At 51.0% G+C, this 23784-nt stretch overlaps 2 protein-coding genes across 8 annotated transcripts in view; one reads left to right on the forward strand and one right to left on the reverse strand.

The window, feature by feature from the left end:
- Positions 1-22789, forward strand: part of LOC141572223 (uncharacterized) — a 36461-nt gene extending 13672 nt beyond the window's left edge. The window contains exons 2-5 of the mRNA XM_074335803.1: positions 8186-8666; positions 9210-9325; positions 16058-16142; positions 18591-22789. The gene's annotated coding sequence lies outside the window, so the exon portion shown is untranslated. The remainder of the gene's footprint in view (positions 1-8185; positions 8667-9209; positions 9326-16057; positions 16143-18590) is intronic.
- Positions 1-23784, reverse strand: part of P2RY6 (pyrimidinergic receptor P2Y6) — a 33952-nt gene that overhangs the window by 5808 nt on the left and 4360 nt on the right. The window contains exon 1 of one of the 7 annotated variants that reach the window (XM_019744360.2): positions 18900-19012. The exons of 4 other annotated variants lie outside the window; for them this stretch is intronic. The gene's annotated coding sequence lies outside the window, so the exon portion shown is untranslated. Of the gene's footprint in view, positions 1-18899; positions 19013-23784 lie in introns of those variants that run through there. 2 more of the 7 variants (XM_019744356.2, XM_074335801.1) reach the window with 2 other exon arrangements.

Consider the following 23784-nt stretch of genomic DNA (forward strand, 5'->3'; position numbering starts at 1 on the left):
CAGCGGAGCAAAGAGGGTGTTGAGGGGGTAGAGAGAGGGGGAGTGGGGGGACCAGAGGCTGCTGGTCAAAGGCCAGTCCCACAGACCCAGCAGCTTTCTTTCTCCTCAGTCCCCTTTGTCTTTTCATTGGTCAAACGGGATGGTTGGTGATTAAAGAGCTTCTGGCTCCTGCTTTAGCTATAACACCCAGAGCCATCTTTCCAGTCACCCACTCCTCCAGCCACCCCTCCTTTCCCGATTTACTGACATGCCCATCCTTCTATGTGGCAATCCATTTATGCACTTCCCGTGTAAGACCCGGTCTTATTTTACTGTAAGACCGGATCTTATATAATATAAGACTGGGTCTTCTTATATTAATTTTTGCTCCAAAAGACGCATTAGAGCTGATTGTCCGGCTAGGTCTTATTTCCGGGGAAACGGGGTACTGAATAAGTATTCACCCACCTTCTCCCTCCCTCTTTCTTCTCTTCCTTTGCTCCACAAGCATTTGTTGAGCACCTACTATATGCATCAGATCCTCCCACATTCCCCCATTTACCAGTCACTGCCCCCTTCCCCATGGCAGGTTGAGAGCTCACAGGGAGTGATGGGTGTGGGTTGTGGAGATGGAGGTGATACCCTGAGAACTTCCCTGAGTGCAGTTCTCTCGTCTGTGTCGAGTCCTCCTCCAATTGCTCCTCACCACCAAACCAGAACTCAGAGCTGTTAGGACGACCTGAGCAGGAGATGTCCCAAAGAGGCCGGCTCTGGTGGTGGGGGCAGCATTTGGGGGCGTGACCTAGAGGAGGGGGGCTTTGATTTGGGGCAGCTGAGGTAACTGGGGGCAAAAGGGGGGGTGCAGGAAAAGAACACTGCCTTGGGAGTTTGAGGCCCAGGTTCTTGTTCTACCTTGGCCCCTACTCACTGTGTGACTCTGGATAAGCACCTTCCTCTCTCGGAGCCTCCCTGGCAGAATGTGGTCATACAGGCCACGAGCAGATTGTGAGGATGAACTGCTAGAAGCGGGGAGTACTCTTTATACTCTGTAAGGTGTAAGCACTGACCTCATCTCCAAACCCATTTTACAGGCAAGGACATTGAGGAACCAAGTTGGGGCCAAAACCCAAACTGAGAAAATTCAGGCTTAAACTGCTGGTAAACACTTGTTCAATTGTGCATGGATTTGGCACCTATTGTATATTCAGGTCTGTGCTAGGAGGCCACTTGTACTGGTTAAGAGCATGGACTTCCTGGTCTGATTTGAGCTGTGCTGGGACCCTGAAGGCAAGGAGGCCTGGCCTTCAGTCCAGCAGCCAATCCTCTGGTGGGTTCCCAGGACAATCTCCTGTTGTCAACCCCACTAGGGTGGGTCACTATGTGTCCCAAGAATGGGAGCAGCTCTGAAGGCTTTCTGGGGGTGTCAGCCTCAGGACAGGGACTGGGTCTCAGTTCCTGCTGCCTGGGTGGGGCCCAGGAGGGAGAGCTCAGGTGTTAGGGGTCATAGGTACACCTGGGAGGGAGTGACCTGAAAGGGCTCCTGTTGCTGGGCCTTAAAGGGCCAAGGGGACTTGGACTCTGAAGAGTGAAGACAACGTCCCAGGCAGGAGGCAAAGAGGTGGGGAATGGGCCCACCCTGTGTGAGAAATGAAGAATACATATTATAGCCAGAGCATGGGATGAATTGTACAAAGAGGGGGCCAGATACAAGGCTTAAGGAGGCTGGCCCATTATAAAACCTCCAAGAAGAGCCCAGGTGCTACTGCCCTGCCCCTGAACTCAGCCTCAGCCTTCCCCACCTGGCTTTCCAACCTCAACACCTATGTTCAAGCTGTTTCCTTTGCCTGGGATGCTTTCCCCACCTTCTCTGAATAATCCCTACTTATCCTTCCTGTAGTTTTCTCATCTGTGAAATAAGAATGTTTGGGGGCTGGCCTGGTGGCTCAGGTGGTTGGAGTGTTGTGTTCCTAAAGCCTGGGTCGCCGGTTCGATTCCCACATGGGCCAGTGAGTTGTGCCCTCTACAGCTAAGATTGTGAACAACAGCTCTCCCTGGAGCTGGGCTGCCGAGAGCTCGGTGTGAACTGCTGTGGGCTGCTGTGCTGTTGTGAGCTACCGTGTGCTGGCATGAGCGGCCAGTGGCCAGTGTGAGTGGACAGCAGCCGAGAGCTGCTGTGAGCTGGCGACCGACTGCCTCAGTTGGGGGAGCATATGTCTCATAATAACCAGCATGGGCCAGGGAGCTGTGTCCTACACAACTAGACTGAGAAACAAGAGCTTGAACTGGAGCGGGGGGTGGGGGGGAGAAGGGGGAAAAAAGAAAGAAATGAGATGATCGTTGGTACCTACCCCATAGGCTGGTGTAAGAATTAAATGACACCATGTACATGAGGTGCCCTGGCACACAGTAGATACTCAATAAACATTTGTTAACTGAATGAACCAATTCCAGGCCACATTGGGCTCCCTCAGCCCACCACAGCCTCCACTACTTTCTGGGCCCGCAGCACCAGGTGTCATTTCTTAACTGCCGACCCTGTGCCAGATGCTTTATCTGCAGCTCTGGGTTGGGGGTGGCGGGGTTCTTCTCTCCATTTTGTAGATGAAGAAACTAAGACTGAGGAGGGGCCAGTGCAAGATGTCCCAGCCAGGTGGCATTTCAACAGGATATTTCTGACTCTATGGCTCCCTTTTTCCAAGTTCCCCCAAAGTCCAGGGGATTCCCAGGAGTGTCTTCCCTGCACTGAGGGCCTATGGCCATCAGATGGCGCCAACAGTCTGCCCAGGACGGCCAGTCTCACCTTCAGAAAAGCAGCGCTGGGCTGGGTTGCAGGTCTGCACACCGCAGGGGCCTCCCCTCTGGGGCTGGCCCTGAATAACCTCAGGACGGAGTTCCCAGCCTCCTTTCCTCCCAAGCCAGTCTCCAGCCTTTCTCCCACTTATCATTTCCAGATAAGCTCAAGCCCTGTTTTCAGATCCTTACCTGGTCAGTGTGGCTCACAGGGACCACTGGGGACACTGGCAGGATGACAGGGCCAGTGCTAAGCCCTGTCTGAGCTGGAGGCCCTGGGAGTGTCACCCTGACACCAGGTACCCACCACCGGTTGCCTTTCCAGGTACACCATTGGCAGAAACACTGCATTCCCTCACCCCATAGAAGGGACCACCCTTCTACAATTCAGGCAACACATGGGGTCGGTTGATGCCCGTAGCAGAAGCAATTCAATTGAGGCGCAAGGAAGAACTGAAAAGGGTTGAAGCTCCTTGGGCTGCTTGGATCCTACGGACTCAGGATACCCTTTAGATGACCTGGCAGCCTTCCCACGCCCCTGGCCCCACCCCAAGGCCCTCTTTTCTGGAAGGGATGAGGAGGCCTGATGGCCAGAGGCAGTAGCTGGAAGCCTGAGTCACAGTCTGCCAGCCAGCCAGGAACCAACCCAGACCAGGCTGGATGTGGGAAGAGGCTTCTCAACCTTAGCCTGCCTGCCTGCTGGGAAACAAGGTCTGGAATCCCCCTTGCCTAGCCTCTGCCCTGTGAGCTTAGCAACAAGGGCGCAGGATAATAGGGGTCAGGACCTAGCTTCCTTCCCTTGAGGAGTCAGACAGGCTGGGATCCATCACCAACTTTCTGTGTGATCTGGCACGAGCCACCTACCCTCTCCGAGCCCGAGTCTCCTCCACCTGATAAACAGGACTAGTAATGGTGCCTACTGACAGTGTCATTATGTCCTCTGTGCTCCAGTCACCAACCCGGGCAGTGTCCAGCCTAAGGCAAGGAGCCCCCTGGAGCCCACCTCAGGCCAGGCAGAGGCCAGAATCCTGATGCCAATGTTTCTCTGACACCCCGGGGACAGCGGGCAAGGGGCAAAGTCGACCCCTGCTGGAGGAGTTTTGGTCTCACCTGTGGTATCAGGCTGGCCATAAAGGAAGGCAAACCTGGCAGGAAGAGGACACAGGGAGGGCAGGAAACCTGATTTCTCTTCTCTTTCCCACTTCCCCTTCTTACCTCCTGCTCAACAGGAATTAAAGCTAGAACTGAAACAATCATTTTAAGTGCAAGGAAGGGGAAGCTTTAGTTTTTGGGAATTTGGCGGTTGAGGCTGCTTTCTGCGGTTTCTCTCCAGGATCTACAGGCTGTGCAAAGAGGGATCTTGCATTTCTTGAGCCTCTACTATGTCAGTGAGCTCACATCAGCCCCACCACCATCTGGGCAGATGCTTTTATTGGGCATTGACTATGCACCAAGTACTATGCAAAAATGCTTCACACGCTGTATCTCATTTACTCTTCACAGATACCATCTCCACTTTACATAGGAGGAAGTCGATGCTTGGTAAAATTACCAAGTTTCTCTCTTGGGAATGAGACAAAGAAAGTGGTCAGAGACCATGGTCACTCTTGTGGGTGTAAGGCTGAGAAGTCATAGGTGGCTTTGGGGTTGAGGAACTGAGAGAGCACGCACAGAGCCCAGAAGGCAGCAGCCACAGCAGAGGGAGCTTTCCAAGTCCAAGCCCATGGGGTCGCAGCACCTCACATCTTTCCCAGGGCTCTGGGAGATCCCAAGACCTTCCAATAAATCCTCCTTCCCTGGAGTTGGTGTAGGAGGGTCTCTGTTGCTGGCCCAGACCCCCGGGGTGTCCCATTTAAAGAAGTCTCCCTGTGAAGATGTGCCACTTCGATCTCTATTCAAGAAAGAACTGGCCATTTAGCTGCAAGGAGTGCAGTTGGCTGACAACCTCCTTTGGTGTCTTCAGGACACCCCAATCCTCTCAGAATACCAGGCTCCAGTCCACTGGGAAGAGATGGCCCAGCTCCGGTCACCAGGCCTGCCCCGCAGGCTGTCGTTGTTCTGCTCCTCTATAGTTTCTTCCCGCCCAATTTCCAGATCCCTTCTCATGATGATGGCTCTACCTCCTGTTTTTCCTTTGGGGAATGCCCTCCTTCCTTTCCTGAAGTCTTGAGGATTTGCAGGGGGGGGCGGGGGGGACCTGCAACCTGCCAATGAGAGTTGTTGGGCTCCTTAGGCCCCATCACGGGCTCAGGGGTAGATGGGTTACCTTCACTGACTACCTTGGAGTCAATTCTGGAGCTTTTACTGCAACACTGGGAAGGAGAGAATTTTTTTCCATCAGGTTTGCAAAGCTGGTAGGAAATAGCCTGGAGCCGCTAGAGCCAGGTGAACTATGTGTCCTAGGCACTGCAGATACCACCACCAGGGAGGAGAGAGTCCAAAGGAAAGCCAAGGGATGGCAGAGTTGACAGATGGGAACACATAGGTTCCTGAGAGAACCATTGAGTGCCTGGTTCCAGCTGTGCTCAAGCTTCACATTCCACTGGACTTTTTGGGGGCATGAGCTGATAAATTCCCTTTTGCCTCAGTCCATCTGATCTAGGATCCTGTCACTTGAAATCGGAAGTCCTGCCTACAGACCTGCACCCCATGCCTCCTTCTCCTCTTTCCACAGCCCATCTTCACAGCTTTGGCTCTGGAACCCTCACATACCTAGAGGCCACAAGCAGTGGGGCAGGTGGGGACTGAGGTACTGTCAGGTCAAGCGTGATCCCCCTGGAGGCAGCCAGGGAAGCTCCCAATTCATTTCCAATGAGCAGCCAGAGTACCCACTGTGTCATCTCAGTAGCTCCTGGGCAGGAAACCGGAAAGCTGGAAATCCACGTTCCTGTCCTAGATTCGTCTTCTACTTGTGTGACCCCGGGGAGGTCACTTCACCTCCCTGAGCCTTATTTTTCTGAGCTACTTAATTGCTACAGTTGTTTGGCTACTCAGCAGGTACCAGCCACTGAACTAAGTGCTTTCGCTGCAGGATCTCACTTGCTATTATAACAGCCCTGTGCGGTGGGTTGTATTATCCCGACTTAGAGATGAGGAAACAGGCTTAGAGAAGGCTGGTGATTTGCTCAAGGTGACACAGTGAGTCAGTGGTGAGACAGGACAAGGATGCAGAGCTGAATAATGATAAAATCTGTGCTCAGGAAGAGTGGTGATATTTTTTTTCCAGGAAAAGTGAGGCCGAGAGATTAGGAACTTACTCAAAGTGCCCAGTACCTCCACCAGCCATCACGCTCAGGAACACTGGCCTGAGACAAACAAAGAAACGGGGGTCGAGAGATAGGGCTGAAAAGAAGACCAGTCCAAGAGTCAATGTCAGCCAGACTTCCTCCCTTCTTTAACTTTGTTAGGAACTGGGGACAAGGTTTGCTTTGTCTTTGGAGCCCCAGAGACCAGCACAGGTTCCAGCTCCCAGGAGGCACTGGGAAATGTTGAATGAGTGAACCCAGTATGTAAAGGTGAGTCACAGGGCTCTGTCCTTGGTGCTGCCTGACTCAATACAATTTAAGAAAATCTTGGGATCAAATATATGGTGATGGAAGGAGAACTGACTCTGGGTGATGAACACACAATGGGATTTATAGATGATGTAATACAGAATTGTACACCTGAAATCTATGTAATTTTACTAACAATTGTCACCCCAATAAATTTAATAAAATTAAATTAAAAAAAAGAAAAAAAGAAAATCTTTGTCTTGGCTGATGACAGAGCAGACCTGTCAGGGGGAATGAAGGTAATGGCTGTAAGAGCAGCACCTCTGAGCCTGCCTGGCTCCCCCAGTCCCTCATCCTCTGGCAGGCAGACCACCGACACTACTTGAGTATTTCACACCGACACGGAAGCCCGAAAGGCAGGAAGCTTGTCCACAGCTCTCCCAGGTAAAGTTTGGGTGTGGAGGAAGCCTCAGAGAAACCCTCATTTCCCATGAAAGGCAGCCCTGTGCCGAGGCCCTGCTCTGACCAGCCCCCGCACCCAAGCCCACCTGGCAGAGACAAGATACCCAACTGGATTCCAGAGCCCCAGGGTAAATGACAGGGCTCTGAGTTCTGGACACTCAGGGTCAGAGAGGCCTGAAGAGCATCTGGCCCAGAGCTCTTCCCAACCCCTCAGAGAAGAAAGCTCCCATAAGCCTCTTTGACAGGGCTTGTCTGGCTGCTGCTTGCATACTTCCTGTGACAGGGAGCTCACTCCTCTCCCAGGCCACTGCATTCCATCTTGAGATGTGCTTCGTAACACCAACCTGAGATATGCCCCTAGGCACTGCTTCCTATCCACAGTCTGGCCTGCTTCTAGGCCATGGAGCCTGGCTGCCCCCAAACCCCAGAGACTGTCCCAAGACTACTCATCAGTTGTTCTTCATTCCCACTGGACAATTCTATTGCTTATGTCCAGGCTCAGGGGACCCAGTGGTGGAGCCCATAAACCAGGCATGAGGTCAGGGGGCCGTGACCATTTCTAAGCCTGAGGACAAAACCCTTTACCTCTGTCCCTTCTCATTCCCTGCCTGGGTCCTGTGTGTGTGTACGGGGGAGCTGAGGTGGGGAGAGGCATGGTCTCTTCTTACCATTTTGGGAGGAAGAAACTGAGGTGCCCCAAAGCTTAGTACCTTGCCAAGGCCACCAGTCAGTCGGTTGTCTTCCAAGCAGCTGGACTGCCTTCCACCAAACCCCAAGTCCTCACCCTCAAATGTCAGCCATGTGGGACCAGGGCTCCATTTGTGGCCCATCTAATGTGGGAGGAGCAGTGCTTTGCAGGCATCTGAGGGGTGGCTGGGGAGGAGGAGATCAAAGTCGGGGTAACTGCCTGGCTCAGAATGAAGTGTGAGAGGCCAGTGGTGCCAGGTGGTTCCCGAGGAAGAAGAGTCAGCTGCCGCATGTGGAGAGAAGGAAGAACACAGGCCAGACCTCCCCTCCTTCAGGCACTCATTCCAATGGCACCTTCTCCATGAGGCCCTCCCCAACAACTCTAGCTAAAATCTCAACCTCCCACTCCGCACGCATGTGCTTCCTACTCCCCTCCTCTGTTATACTTTTCTCCTTAGCATTTATCATCTTTTAACAGGTTGTTTTATTTATTTATTTGCTTATTATCCATCTCCTCCCACCAGGACGGGGTTTCGTGTTTTATTCATTACTGCATCTCCAGTGCCTAGGACAGTGCCTGGCACATAGTAGATACTCAATAAATATTTGTTGGGTGAATGAATGAATGAAATTCTAGGGGTGGCTCAAGAATGTCTACACATAGAGGACTTAGGAACAGCGATCTGACTGAGGGCAAAGGGGACTTGGCTTGAGGCTACGTTTGTATCACAAGCTACAGTTTGTACTTACAGTGTGTGTTTATTGTTGATTAGGCGCTGACAGAGACCCCAAAGCCACCGAGAGGCTGCCTCTGTCTGTCTCTGTGTGCAAGATTCCAGCTGCGAACAGCTAAGGAAGGCGAACAGGACACGGCCTGCTGGGCCTGGGCTCTTGCCTCTCCCTCTGGCCCCATCTGAGGTTTTCCCAGACACGCTCACCTCCCTCCCAGATCTGTCTTCCTCCAAACCCACACTGGCCCTGCTCCAGCCTGTTCTCTCAGAGCCTCCAGCCTACACACCATCCCTTCTTCTGCACCGGGGCGTCTGATTCGGCGCCATCCAATCCCTGGGCCAGCATCTTCCTGGCTTCTCTTCCTTCCCTGGCCAGCCTGGACCTCCAGCCAGGATCCAGGATTCCTGTGAACACGGCCATTCCTCCCTCCTGGCACCACCAGACTGCTCTGTCCTGCACTGTGGACGTGACTGTGTCCGGAGGATGTGACTCAGCTGAAGACCCTGAGGCTGCACAGACGAGGTCATCATCCCATTTGGCCGGGTCCCCAACCTTTTGCCTGTGTTGGACCAGCCTCCCTCCCCTCTCTGCCAAGCCTTCGCTCCATCTTTCTTGTCAGCCCTACACCCCCAACCCCAATAGCCCTGAACTCCTCCTGCAGAGTAAAGAGAGCCTTTGCAGAGGGGCCTCCTTTCACTTCCTGGCCTCCTAACTAAATCAGTGTCTGCTTCCCTCTCTCTTCACTCTTCCGCTGCCCTCCTGGGCCCCCGGCCGCCTCCCCCTGTGCTGACCCTGTTCTGCGGGCTCCTTCCTCTCAACCCACAATGCTGTCCATCCTCCTTGCTCCCACCCTAGTCAAGCCTCTTCCCTGGCCCAATGTGCTTCTCCAGTCTTGCTTCGTCCTCCCTTCACAGTCAAGCTTCTGGAAGAGTCCTCACTCGTCGCCTCCACTTCCTCCCTCCTTATTCCATTTCTCACATCCCTCTAGTTGAGCCCAGGGCAGGGCAGAGCAGGGAGGCTTTGGGCCCAGCTGAGAGAAGAGCATTGAGCATCCTCTCTTTCTAGGTGAGGCTGGCAAGATGAGACTGTGGGAGCACATGACCCCTGAGCTCCAGCACCAGGAAATCTCAGAAGGGACCTTGACATAACAGGCCTTGAAGGGAAAAACAGGCCATTTCCAGGTGACTTCTGTTTGACGCCTTCCGCCCCCAGGCTGGTGCAAGGCTAAGGGAGGGGAGCTGCCTCTGTGGCTTCTGGGAAAGGGCCTGGACCCTGATGGGAAGGTGGTGTGGCGCTCAGGGTGGGCAGCGGCACCTCCAGAACATCTGTTTAGGTGGGACTGGGGGATCTGGAGGGAGTAGAGGAGGGGACGGATGATAGCTCATGACATCAGTTTGAGAAAACATCAGTCGTCTGCATCACAGAATAGGAAGGGCTGTCAGTCATGGAGCGAGTGAAGGTGGGGGACACAAAGCTCTCCAAGCCAGCCCCTGGCATCAGCCCCTGGCATCAGCCCCAGTCATACGAAATATGAGATTCTACTCCAGAAGGGATCTCTCCTCAGAGCTCCTGGGAAAACTCAGCAGTTCACAGCGGTCTCCCATTCCTCTTCTACACACTCGTCCACAGCCCTGACAACCAGAATGCAGAAAGACAGATTGGGAGGGGGTGTGGGTTCTCAGACATGCCCTACTCCAGTCTTCAGGTCACAGAGGGGAATCCAGGACCCCGAACAGGTGAGAGGATGGCCTATAGCCCTCCTCTCCTGCACCTATGGGGACCTCCTGCCCTGCATCCCGTTCCCAAGCCTGCTGTTTCAGTCTGATTCCTCTCCTAGGGAAGCAAGAGTGTGGCTTTGGTAGATGGAAACTCGGAGCAGTCCGGAAGGTCGACTGGCTCCAACTGCCAGACCCATGCAGGCCCTCCCCTCTCCAACTGGGGAGGGGAGCCCTTAGAGCCTTTGGGGTTCTCTCCTCTACTTCTCCATACCCAGTTTGCATCCGAGGAAACCGAAGGTCAGGGAAGAGAGGCTCCTGGGATACACCCAGCCATCTGGGCCTATGAGTGTCAGGTGCGGAAGACAGAATCCTTGTGACCTAGTCCCAGTCTGCTGCCGGGCAGCTGGATTCGTGATTCCTGAGGGTACCAGCTTGTGAGGGGTGGAGCTCCTACAGCACCAGCCTCTGGTCCTGGCCTGGCCCTTGTATTCAGCACTGTTCCCAGGGCGTACTCCCCTTTCAAATCAGCCTGTGTCTCTGCAAGGCATGGCTGACAAGGGAAAAACAGGAAGGAACCATGTGCCATCTGTTTCAGGGAACTGTGGGTCTGGGCTAGTCAGGTCCCTTCTCTGATGGAGTAGCCGAGGCCCACCCTGCCCAAGGGAGTCAGATGTCCCATCAGCACAACTCAGCCAGGTGGGGTTGGTGGGGAGGCCTGGGTCTGGTCTCTGGATCTTGCAGACTCAATCAAGCCCCCTCAGTGTCTGATCTTGTGCTTGAACTGGAACCTGTCTCGGGGTGGGATAGGCTAGGGGGAGCGCATGGAACTACACGGGAGATACGGTTACAAACCATTTAAAGTGGTCAGTGCCAGGTGCCTGCTGTCTTCCAATCTCCCCTGGAGAGGCCAATGGGGCAAGGCCTGCTCATTGCCATTTCCTTGGTGGGAAAACTGAGGCCCCACTTTAAATGAATCACCACGCCCTGTTTGATCTCCATCCTTATAGCTGTCAAACTGGCCTCCTCTCTCATCCTGTTGTTCCTGCTTCAACCTAGACTGCACACACCTCATGCTCTGTCTTCTAGCTCCCTGGCCAATCCATCCCCTGTCTGCAGCCAGAGGGATCTTTGCTCAGCAAAAACCTGACCTCCTCACTCCCTGCTTAAGTATTTTATGGCTTCCCAGTGTCTGAGAATCAAGGCAAACCCTGGCCCTGCTGACCACTCTGTTCTCAGCACTACTTCCTACACTTCTCACGTGACCTGCAGGGCCCTGAGCTACTTTCAGTTCCTGGGACCAGCTGTGTTCCTGTGCTCCCTGGTCAGTCCTATTTCCGCCCCTAGACTGCCCTCTCCCCACATCTGCAGCTGGTAGACTTCGGTGAACTCAGTGACAGACAAGACCCAGGCCCTGCTCTTAGGGGCTCAGTGTAGACAAGGGACATGGACCTGAAAGTCCATAATCCAAGGCAGACGTCAGTGTTGCAGAGTCCTGAGGGTGCCCAGGCAGGGAGGGGTGGCTTTGTGGGCAGGGAAGGCTCCATGGAGGAGGCAGCAATGAAATGGCCAAGTGCACTGAAGGCAAAAGCATTTCAGACGGAACAGAAAGGGCAGAGGCTGGAGGAGATGCCTTGAAGTGGATAAACACAGCTGGAGTGGTCAGTGTACCAGTAAATGTGGTTGGAAAAGAAGCCCAAATACTACTACTATTACTACTACTACAATTATTGAACCTTACCATGTGCCTGATGTACATTACATTTAATCCCTGTAAGACAGGACTAGTATTATCTCCATTTTATATCAAGGCACAGAGAGCTTAGCTGACTTGCCTAACGTGGCACAGGTAGAATGAATGGCTACTGGTCTATGAACGTAGGCAGTCCGGCTCCAGAGACCACGTTTTAAACTCCTACAATACACTAGGGCTGGGGTAGGGAGGTTCGCAGGTGGCAGGAAACTTAGCTCCCCTAGTGCTCTGCCCAATCTGCCTGGGACCCAGCTTGCCCTGGGTTCACCCTCCTGCCAGTCACAGGGGTCCATAAATGCTGCCTCCTCCAGGAAGTCTTCAGGAACCTACTAAAAGGATTCCCTCTACTTCCAGTGCCCCTTATGAGAAGTCTGAGGTGAGAAATGTACTTTCAAGTAGAATCTCATGACTCTGGCTGCCTGTCAGATTCCTGGACCCCTCCTGGGGAGGAATGTTTATCTGTCAAGCAACTCTTGCAATGGGGCACCCCTCCCCCATCCCATGCGAATCTTGTTTATTCAAGGGGGGCACCTGACCCAGAGCTGATCAATCAGAGCATCCATCCAGACCCCTTACAAGTGATTGGTTCAGGGGAAAGCAATTAGAGTTTGCCCCAAGAATTTTGGTAGAATTAGCATGAAAGGTTCTCTCCCTTTTCCTCAAGGATTAGTAGCTGTGAGGGCCCTGGCACTTATGGAAACAAGTTGGTTGGGAACGTAGGAAGCCAGTGTGAAGTCAGGAGAGAGGATGAAAAAAGAGAGTACTGATGGCATCATTGTAACTGCTGGATCTAGCCATGTCTGATCTAGGTCTACCTTGGACCCTTTCTTTACATGAATTAATACCTTTCTTGCCCAAGCATTTGTCACTTGCAAATCAGTCCTGCCCATATATGACACCACAAACACAGGCAACAATAGGAAAAAATAGATACATTAGAATTCAAAATTAAAAACGTTTGTTCATCAAAGAACATTATCAACAGAATAAAAAGATAACCCACAGAATGGGAGAAAATATTTGAAAGCATATATCTTTGATAAGGGATTAACATCCAGAATATATAAAGAACTGCTACAACTCAGCAACCACCACAACAAAAACAACTCAGTTCAAACATTGGCAAAAAATCTGAAGAGATATTTCTCCAGAGAAGATATCCAAATGGCCAATAAGTACATGAAAAGATGCTCAAAGTCACTAATCATTAGGAAAATACAAATCAAAACCACAATGAGCTACCACCTCATACTAGTTAGGATGTCTATTATAAAACAAACAAACAAACAAACAAAAAACCCAGGAAATAACAAGTGTTGAAGAGAATGTGGAGAAATAGGAACCCTATTCATTATTGGTGAGAATATAAAAGGGTGCAGCTGCTGTGAGAAACAGTGGCGGTTTCTCAAACAAAAAACCAAACAAACACACCCTAGAATTACCATAAGATCCTGCAATTTTACTTCTAGGTGAAAAGAATAAAAGCAGGGCCTCAAACAGATATTTATACACCAATGTTCATAGCAGCATTATTCACAATAAGCAAAAGGTAGAAACAACTTAACTGTCCATCAACAAAAGAATGGTTAAACAAACAATGATATAGCCATTATACACACTGGAATATTATTCGGCCTTAAAAAGCGAGGAAATGCTACAATATGGATGAACCTTGAAAACATTATGCTAAGTGAAATAAGCGAGACGTAAGAGGACAAACACTGTATGATGCCACTTACATGAGATACTATTATAAAAGAGTCAAATTCATGGAGACAGAAAGTAGAATAATGGTTACCTGGGGCGGAGGGGGGGCGAAATGGGAAGTTGTTGTTGTTTAATAGGTATAGAGTTCCAATTTGGGATGATAAAAAAAAGTTCTGGAGATGGACAGTGGTGATGGTTGCACAACAATGTGAACGTACTTAATGCCCCTGAATTATATATCCAAAAGGGTGAAAATGGTACATTTTATGTGTGGTAACAAGAAATACATACGTAATTTCTTTGTCCCTGGCTCTTGACAGAGTTCCTAAATCCCTTGGAATTTCCTGAGTGATAGGAACATCTTTTGTTCTAATGAGTTGACTTTTGGCAGGTCCTAAATGACTTCAAGATGGGGGGGGGGGGGGGGCTGGTCACCAGAAAGACCAAACCTTGATTTCGTCTTGGAACTTTCAGCCGCATCCCCTTATCTCCAGGGAGGGGAAAGGGGCTGGAGATTGAGTTCAATTACCAATGGCCAATGATTTCGTCAGTCATGCCTGCATAATGAACCCTCCATAAAAAACCGTAAACAAGAGGATTCAGAGAGCATAGACGTGCTGGGAGGTGGTGTACCCGGAGAGGGCATGGAAGCTCCACTCTGTGCCTCTTCCATTTGACTGTTCCTGAGTTGAATCCTTTATAATAATGCGGTAGTGGTAAATAAAGTGCTTCCCAGCACTCTGTGAGCCACTCTAGCAAATTACCGAACCTGAGGAAGGGGTTGTGGGAGCTCCCCATAAATAGCTATTTGGTCAGAAGGACAGGAAGCCCAGGACATGCAACTGGCATCTGAATTAGGGGGGCAGTTTTGTGGGACTGAGCCCTTAACCTGTGGGGTCCGTGCTACTACCTTTCAGAGTTGGTGTCAGGAGGGAAAAAACCCTACACATGTGGTGGGATTGTGAGTAAAAACAGCTCATTTTATGTCACATATATTTTACCATGAAAAAGATTAAAATGGTAAATTTTATGTTATGTGTATTTTAGGACAGTAAAAAACACAAACAAAACAACCCTGACCATTACATCTAAGTGTGAGGAGAGGGAACTGGGCCTTGAGGGACAAATGCTAATACTGATATTCTCCCTGCTACTGTTGCTGTGAGGAACACGTTTCTCCATCGCTAACTAAGAGACTTAGGTCTTCTGCCAGCACCCATAAACTGTAGCCGGCTCACTGGTAAGTGTGGTAAAATCGCACACCCCTCCCAGTTCTTGATATTGCTGAGTCAGAATTTCAGGCGGGAGATATAGGAAATTTCTGTTTCTGACAATTTGTTACGATAGTCAGCCAACTCAGGCTTGTGGGAATCTTGCCCTAGAGCTAAGTCTCGGAAGAGTTGGTTTCCCTAAGGAGCTGACACTTTCCTCTTGCTTCTCCTTCTTCGTTCCAGCTGCTAGGAAGCTCCTAGTTGAGTGCCCATGCTCTCCTACCTTAGGATCAAAGTTAGTCTCAACCTGCTGTGTAACTTTTATATTCCTGCTCCTGTTTTGATTTTTTTTTAAATTAAGATGTTATTCACCTACCATAAAAGTCACCCTTTCAAACTGTACGATTCAGTGGGTGTTAGTATATTCACAAGACTATGCAAGCATCAATCACCACTATCTAATTTCAGAACATTTTCATCAAAGAAACCCCGCACCCATTAGCAGTTAGTCCTCTCTCCCTCCTTCCTGTGAAACTACTTATCTACTTCCCATATTTGTGGCTTTGCCTATTCTGGACATTTTATATAAATGGAACCTTATGTGCCATTTTGTTTCTGGCTTATTTTGCTTAGCTTAAAGTTTTCAAGATTCACCCATATTGTAACATGGATCAGAATTTCACTTTATGGCTGAATAATATTCCATTGTATGGATAGGCCATATTTTGGTTATCTGTTCATCAACTGATGAACATTTGGGTTGTTTCCACATTTGGGCTCTTATGAATAACACTGCTATGAACATTTGTGTACAAGTTTTTGCGTCAGTGTATGTTTTTTATTTTCTTGGGTGTGTCCCTAAGAGTGGAACTGCTGGGTCATATAGTAGCTCTATGTTTAACTTTTTGAGGAACTGACGAACTGTTTTCCAAAGTGGCTGCACTATTTTATATTCCCATCAACGGTATATGAGAGTTCCAATTTCTCTAAAGCCTAATCAACACTTATTGTCAGCTTTTCATTATAGCCATCCTAATTGTGTAAAGTGGTATCATATTAAGATTTGGATTTGCATTTCCCTAATTGCTCTTTTTTTTGGTTGTCATTCATATTTTCACATTTTATTTTATATATTTCTGATCTGAGGCCTGACATCTTTTGTGGAACAAGTACTCCATAGAGTAGGAGAGTCATGGGTTTCAGGGCCAGACAAACCTGTTCTGAATCCTCCCTCTGCTTCTATTAGCTCTATGACCTTGAGAAAGTTATGTCACACTCTGAGTCTCAGTTTCCCTTCTTATTAAACACAGGTTACAGTATTAACCTTTCATGGTAGTTGCTATTATTTAAAGATAAATCTATAATAAAGCTGTGGAGTGGGCATGGCACAAAATAGGTCCTCGATGGAATTTCGCTAACTAGTCTGACAGTCTGACAGGGAGATTTCGGGCTTGCTCAGGGCACCTAGGCTGCGGACTTTAGATTTTAATCTATTATCTGCTTTATTGTGGCAACTTTTTCCAACAGAGGCCTCACACATCAACCTCTCTGCACTTCTATTTCCGTTTTGTGACATGAGAAATGAGACTGTGCACCATAATGTCAAGTATTGGTAAGTCTATAGGGTTCATTCTACCCTCTTACAAATTTTGTCTCTTGCCTCAACCATCAAACTAGCTGCTGCCGAGAGGATAGATGAAGGACTCCCCAGGGTGGAGAGGAAAGTAAACTAAGGTTTCCTAAGAACTTACAAGTAATGTTATGTGTCTTATTTTATCCATTCCATGAGCTGGCCAGGTGGGTTCTATTACCCCATTTTACAAATGAGGAAACTGAGATTCCAAGAAGTTAAATAATGTGTCTGAGATCACACAGCCAGTAAATGCTGGCACCTGGATCCAAACCCAGCTCTGATTTCAACATCTGATTTTTTCCCCTGGTTCAGAGTGTTCACCCCACCCCACCCCACCCCCACCAGGAGGTACTCAGAGAACTTCAGGCTGACCCGAAATGTCTGGTTCCCATCCCACTGGCATGACAGAGACAATGTCTTTCTTCACTCTGAGCTGAGATCTGCCTCCTAGATGTCACAGGTCAGCTCTCTCCTGGGGCCACAGGACAGCCCCTTACTCTGTTCCAGGCCATGAAAACAAGCTTTGCATTGCGAGTCAGGATGCCAGGCTCTGCCTTGATTACTAGACTTAGCCCACCAAGCCCATGAGTTCTTTAAGTGGAGGGCTGGATTGACTTGACCCTGGGTCCCTAGGCCATCTCCACAGACCCATAACTTCATCTTGAGCAGACGTGTGCTCCCATAGGAGCTCTTAACGACAGGGCTGGTCCTGGGACAGGGGCCCAGGCCAGGGCACTGGCGTGTCTAGAATCAGAGGAAGAGTCAGAGCTAGGCCAGAAAATCTCGACCCCAGACTGAAATAGAAAACCATTTCAGAGACAAATGGGGAAATGCTCCTGAGACAGGAGGGGTGGGGGTGGAGTGTTACTGGGAAGAGCTGTAGACAGCTTCCTGAGAGGCTTGACTGGCCTCTGCTGCAAAGGGAATCTGTTGCCGGGCTCTGCCGACTCACCCCTCCTCTAGGGAGGACACATTAGAATCCCAGGTCCCCCACTGGACAAGATTCTTTAACTTCTCTGAACCTCAGCCTCTTCAACTGCAAAATGGGGAAACAAATAATCTTGGCTGCATTTGCTTTTATGTGAAGCACTTAGCACACAATAGGTGCTTAATAAATGATAGCCATTAATAATATCACTTAACCTTCCTTTTCAGCTCAATATTGACCTAATGATTTATTCATTTGTTCTTTCATTCATTTATTCATTCAGCCAACCAGCCACCACATGCCCACCAGGTAGGCCACAGCAATTAAGGATAAAGTTTTGGGGGTTCTGTAGGAGTTAAAACCCCAGCACTGCTACTAATTAGCTAGGTATCTCTGGGAAAGCCATTTTTTCTCACCGAGTTTTCATTTCCTTGCTTGTAAAATGGGAATGATAAGAGCACCTCTGGGGGGTGCTGGGATGTTGCTAAGTCAATTGGATAATGGTGTGAGAGCTGCCAGAGCAGAGCCTGGGAGGGAAAAGCAGGTGGCAGGTGGGCTACACAGAGGAACCAGGCAAGCTGCCAGCCCTGCAAAGCAGGTTGTGTGGGAGCGCCAGGCAGCTGGGCCTCCAGGGACAGCCACAGGATGAGGTGAGGGTGGGCAGGAGGGGAGAAGAGTCAGCAGGCTCAGAGACAACCGCTAGGTTTCCGGACCACGGCCCGCTCCCTTTCTGGTAAAGTAAGACCAGTGAGGAAACACGAGAAATGATTGTAAGAAGTTTAGAGAAGTCCCAGCCAAACAAGGAGCCTTGGGCAGTGTGGAGTTACTCCAGCACACCAAGCCAGGGGAACGTGTGCACTCACACACATCACACACACATGCACACACACTCAAAAGACGCACATTCTCATTCGTGCATACACACCCAAGGGCTTGTACACACATGCAGAGGTACCATTAGAGGCACAGCATTTTATAGTTTGCAAAGAGCCTTCTCATTTATCACTTCATTTGATACTGAGGGGTGGAGAGAGTGTCCCTGAATTGGCTTAAGACCCATTCTCAAGCTGGCAAGAGATGTAAATCCCAGATATCTTCAAGAGGCCAGGGCCCATCCAATGGACTGTGCCACCTCCATTTTCTTCTCCCATGGTGGTGTCAGGGGGGGTTGAAAAGCAATGGAAACCCCAGAAAAGTTTTACCCCAGCTCCCCCAGATATACTTGTTTCACCCTGCTTTGTTCCCCTTTAGCAAGCCACACCTGGACTCCGGGACACACTTTCCCCACTGGTTACGTGGGGTCAACTGTCCTCAGATGTCGCTGGGATGGCAGAGGCCAGAGCTTCCCAAAGGCCTCCTCTGGGGACTCCTATCCGGCCATCTCATCATCCTAGCCTCTCCTGCCACAGGCTTCTCCCCTAGGGACCCTCACCACCAACAGGCAACACTTGACAGTTTTCAAATACTCAGGGAGAGATCACTGTCTTACCATTTTACAGAGTCAGAAACTGAGGCCCAGAGAGGAAAGGTGTCCTGTACCACTCCGGACTCACACCCAGGCTGATGTGGCTCCCTGTCCTGCCTCCGCTATTTCACTCCTCGACCATGGCCCAGTCGGCCCCCATCTCCTCTGCCCTCCACGCTGAGCAGCCTGCAGGCTCCAGACACAACCAGGCGGAGGAAAGCAGGAGGACCCTCCCCACCCCGAGTCTGTAGTCCTGTCTGGATGAGCCACAGTGGACTGCACAGGAGCTCTGAGAGGGGGTGGGGGCTCAGACATCCTCCCAGTATTGACCCAGAGCACTCACCCCAGAGTTACTGAGCTCCACGTTGGTCTGTGAGGTGTTGGAGCAAATTCTGACGCCCGGAGCAGCCCCTACTGCTAGCTCGTCCTTGTGCCCCAAACTGTCACGTGCACGTCTCACACAAGTCCCAGAAGGCAGCAGGAAACCGAGAAATGCGAGGAGGGGAAGTAACTTGCTGCAGCACAGAGCTGGCAAGCGGCAGGGCTGGGACCCAAATCCCAAGAACATTCCAGCTCAAGTCCCTACCATCAAGACGGACTCAGCCCCTACCCAGAAGTGAGCAGTCACTTCACCCTGAGTGTGCTCATCAGCTCAGCCCTGAGGGCTGTGGGGAGGGTCGAGTGGGATGACATTTAAGGACCAGGGCTTGGCACAGGGTAGGCACTCCCTGGGTGACCATTCTGCTCCTCCTCTCCACCCCATGCCTCAGCCCACTCTTGGCCTTTCTCAAGTCTGGAGAGAGTCCTGGTCCTGCTCTTTGCTGCCACAGGGAATAACTAACGTGGTTTTCTCAGCAGTGCCTGGAAGGTCCATTAAGAGAGGCTGAGATCCTGAGATTGATGGCTCTGTGGTCTGAGGCTCTGACTCCATGGGTCCAGATGCCACCCTCTCCCCTTGGGAACTGAGGATGGCTCCTCAGATGGAGGGTGACGTGGGGGCAAAAAGCTGCGCCAGGTCACCATCCCCAATCCATCCTTGAACTTGGGCTTGATGAGGAGAAGCCAGCCAGGGTGAGTCTGCCTCGGGCCAATGGGGACCTGGGCATCCCCCTGTCCACAAGATAAGTCCTCCCTCTTTCCCCCTCCTCCTTTTTTATGGGTACTTATTGGGCACCCACTCTGTGTAGGTAACGTTCAAGGCACTTGAGAGCATAAAATAAAGTCCTTGCCCTTATAGCACCTATATTCTAGTAGTGGAAACTAGTTTATTTTAGTTAATGAGTAAATACAGAAGATGCCAAAAAATGTATACACATTTAAGTAAGGAAAAAACTGTATTAAAATTGTAATACTCAATATATACCGATAACAAAAGATGAATACAAGTCACATGTATACTTTTTTTGGCACCCCTGATATATAGCAGGTCAGGTAATAATGAGAGCTAGAGAGAAACATAAGAGAAGGGAAGGGGCAGAGAGCCAGAGGGCTGCACTCTTAGATGGGCTGGACAGACACCATGGGGATTTGCGGGGTCCTCTTCTCCCAACAGTCTCCCGCCTAGCCTGAAGGAGACCCCAGTTCCTGAGCTCCCACTCTGTGTCAGGCCCTGCCTTGGTGGATCTCAGCAGTAGGCCAGGGACCAAGGCCAGGGCTCCCTGGGCACAGCTCAGGACCACCAGGACTTCGGCATGGAGCATCCTGGGCCTGCCTTCTGCTCACAGCCCCGCGGAAGCCCCATCTGCAGGCTCAGAGAGGAAGTACATCCTCCAACCAACCCCAATATTCCAGTGTAGCGAGAGGGCCCTGGGTCCAAGGAGGGTTAGGGACTGGCCTGGATCACACAGCAAGGCAAAGTGTCCTTGTTCCCCCTCCTGCCCTCTCCTCTGGCATGGCACAAGGGTTGACTCAGGGCTGAGCCTCACAGCAGAGTGCTGGCCTGTGATGGACTGTCTGGGTCCTCAGCCAGCTCCTGGTAAAGGAGGACGAGGTGCTCTTCTGTTGGGCCCACCCGACCCCAGGATGCTAAAGCCATTTCCCCCAAGCCCAAGCTCAGGAGACCGAGAGTTTTGGTCAACTATGCCTCACCTTGCTGTGTGACCTCAGGCAGGTCCCATCCCAAGTGGGCCTTGGTTCGTTCATCTATCAAATGGAGGAAGTGTAGGCACCTACATCTCAGGGCTGTCGTGAAGAATGAGCAAGACACTGGCAAGAAAGCAGTTTGCAAAACTTAGGAGCTCCCCAGACGACAGGGGTTGTTATATGCTCAATATCCCTGCTCACTGAAAACCAGCCTCTTCTTGCAAAGCCCTGGGGCAGTTCCCAAAGCAAGCCCTTGACCCTTGATGGGAAATAAGTGGAAATTCCACAGAACCCGTTCTTCAGAAAAGACAAAGCCACTAACCAGCTGGCAGGCAGCTGACAGGAAGGGCCCCTCCTCTGTCCTTGTAGAGAAGGTGAGGAGGGAGAGATGGGAAGGGACAAGGCTGGAAGCCTGGGAAAGCTTATTCTGGGAGGAGAAGGTATAGGCCTGAGATAATTGAGAGGGTCACCCAGCCCCCTCAGGCCCTCAGGTTGGGAGAGGATGGAACTGCTTGAATGTCAGGTACACACGTCTGCATGGAGGGTGTCAGCCATGTGTGGGTCTGACCTGGAAGATGCACACGTACTCACACGTGTTTGGAATTGCACCAATATGTGTACAGCATGTGTGTGTATCTGTGCAAGAGGGCCTGGAGTGTGATGTTTGTTCACACGTGCGTTTGCCTGTGCCTCTGCCTCTGCCTGTAGTGTATACATATGCACACACATGCCTACCCCTGGGGAGCCCGCAAGCCCCCGGTTTACAGGCTTTGTTTTCGCAGGTTCAGCAATCCTTGCCACAATCTGGCCCAGGTGCCGTGGGAGATTTGTGGGGATCCTGGTCACTGCAGGCTCCTTATTTTCCCCGGGAACTAAAACAGACAGGAGGAGGAAGGCTTAGAGTATTAGCTAGGGCTCAAATTCTCCCGGTTCAGCCCTGGGTATAGGCACCTGCGGGGGTGCAGGAGATGGAGTGGGTGTTGGGGGGGTTTGGTGTGTGCCCAAGGCTAAAGCCCTGCCTCCACGGGTCCTCAGATCCCCACTGCCTGTGGGCACTGACCCCTCCACAGCCACCCTCCTGCCCTCTGTCACCAGCAGGAATCCGTGAGCTCCCGTACAGTAGGTAAGCACTTTACAGTCTACATCCCACATGTCCTGTATCATGCTCACCGACTTTCTGCCAGGCTGACCCTAGAACCCCGTTTTTAGAGGCCCCAGCCCCACGCAGCCACTGCCAGCTGGGTCTCAGAGTCACCCCTCCTGGCCTTGGGCTAGGCTCACAGTACAGTTTGGGCCATTCCACTGGGTGGGTCTCACCACTTTCTGAACCTTGGTTTCCCCAGCTGCAGATTGGAGCTATTCCTGTCCATGTGAGTCAAGGACTGAGAAGGGTCTCTGTGAGCCAGGGACTGGCAGGAATGGTTTCGCCCACATCCGGGCACCCAAGTTCACTGCCCATTGGCCCCTCACTGCTTCCAGAAGTCAGGAGGGAAACACTACCCTCAGCCCTCTGTCTGAAACAGGAGACCGTCTGGCCCCCGTCTGAGGGAAGAGACTTGGTCCCTCTGGGATTCAGATCACATCCCGAAGGATGCTGCCCCATTCAGGCTTGCAGGCAGCAGGCTTGGTAGTCCCTCAGATGGGGGAGGCTGGTCCCTCTTGCTGCACTTCAGTTTTCCTTCTCTGCAACCTGGATACCTCGCTCTGTCCAGAGTGTGGGGTCTGCTGTTTCCCATGCAGAAAAGCACAGCGGGACCACAGAGACCTGGCAAAGGAGGAAAGAGTCCGTGCCCATGGGTGCAATCCCGCCCTGGGGTGTGCACAGCATACTCCATATAACCCACACAGGGCCACACACGGGCATGTGCCCAGGCACCTGCCATACCCGGAAGCACACCACGCCCATCACGCACACGTGCTCCCACATTGTGTGCATCCACACAGCCCATGCAGGGCGCTTGCACAGCTCGTCAGTGAGTTTCACACAAAGGACCTTCAGAACCAGGAAAGAGATGGAGGGGAAGAGCTGAGTCCTCAGATGCCTGGGCCCTTCCTTGGCTCCCTCCAAAGGGTTACCAAGGATACAGATGGCTTGTCCTCTCTAGCCATCCTACACAAGCCCTGGCCATAATGCTCCAAGAAAGCAGGCAAAGGTCCCTTTAGGAATGTGGTCCCTGACCTGCCTGGCCAGCCACCAGCCCTGTGTGTCACCAGTTTAAAGTGACGCTTCAGGCTAATTAATCTCCAGATTTGGAAGCTTAAAGGGCAGAATGTGAGTAAGTGGAGTTTTAGAGGGGACAGGGCTATTCCAGGAAGAGAAAGCACAGCCACCCCCCTGGAACCCTTATTTCACTCAATTTTTGGTTCATTCACTCATTGAATCCACTGAGCTCTTCTGAGTGCTGGTGACCTACTGGTAAAGAAGAGCATCTTATCTCAGACTCAGCTCAGAGTCCAGCCTTCTCAGAGCTTCAAGATGGAGGTGGGGGGCACCAGTCCCAGGCTCCTCCATTCATTACCCTCTGGATCTCTGCAATGGATCCCAGCCATAGCCTGACCTAAGTCCCCACGGTACAGACTGAAGTGTGAACTCTGCTCAGAAGCTCTGGCATATCCGAGAGTATGTCAGGAATGCACTCTGAGGTTCTGCCTCGACCTACTGTCTCAGACCCCAGGGATTGATATGTCTACTGACATTTGAGAAGCACTGGCCTAGAACATTCCATACAGAGCCAGTCTCTTCTCCTGCCAGCCCTCCCAGGATGGCTACGATACATTCGGATAATAACTACACCGGCAAACACAAAGTGCTTACCCGTGCTTATACTATCTCATTTAAAACTCACACAGCCTTATAAGGGAGCTACCATTATTATCCCCATATTACAGATGGGAACATGAGGCACCTGAGTGGCTAAGTAACTTACCCAAGCATCTCCCAGCTAGTAGTAGCGGAACCAGGGTTGGAACTCAGTGCTTTGAACCAATACACTGCCCCATTCAGCAGCAGTATCTTCATGTCTGGTGGGGTTAGTGTGATGGGCGAGGCAATAAAGAAAAGTGAAAACCCAAGGAGCCAGTGGACCGCCTCCTAAGAATCTAGGAACTACCAGGTGTTACTTATTGATTGCTTTAGAATTTACAAC

The sequence above is a fragment of the Rhinolophus sinicus genome, linkage group LG06, assembly GCF_036562045.2.
Source record: "Rhinolophus sinicus isolate RSC01 linkage group LG06, ASM3656204v1, whole genome shotgun sequence".
NCBI lineage: Eukaryota > Metazoa > Chordata > Mammalia > Chiroptera > Rhinolophidae > Rhinolophus > Rhinolophus sinicus.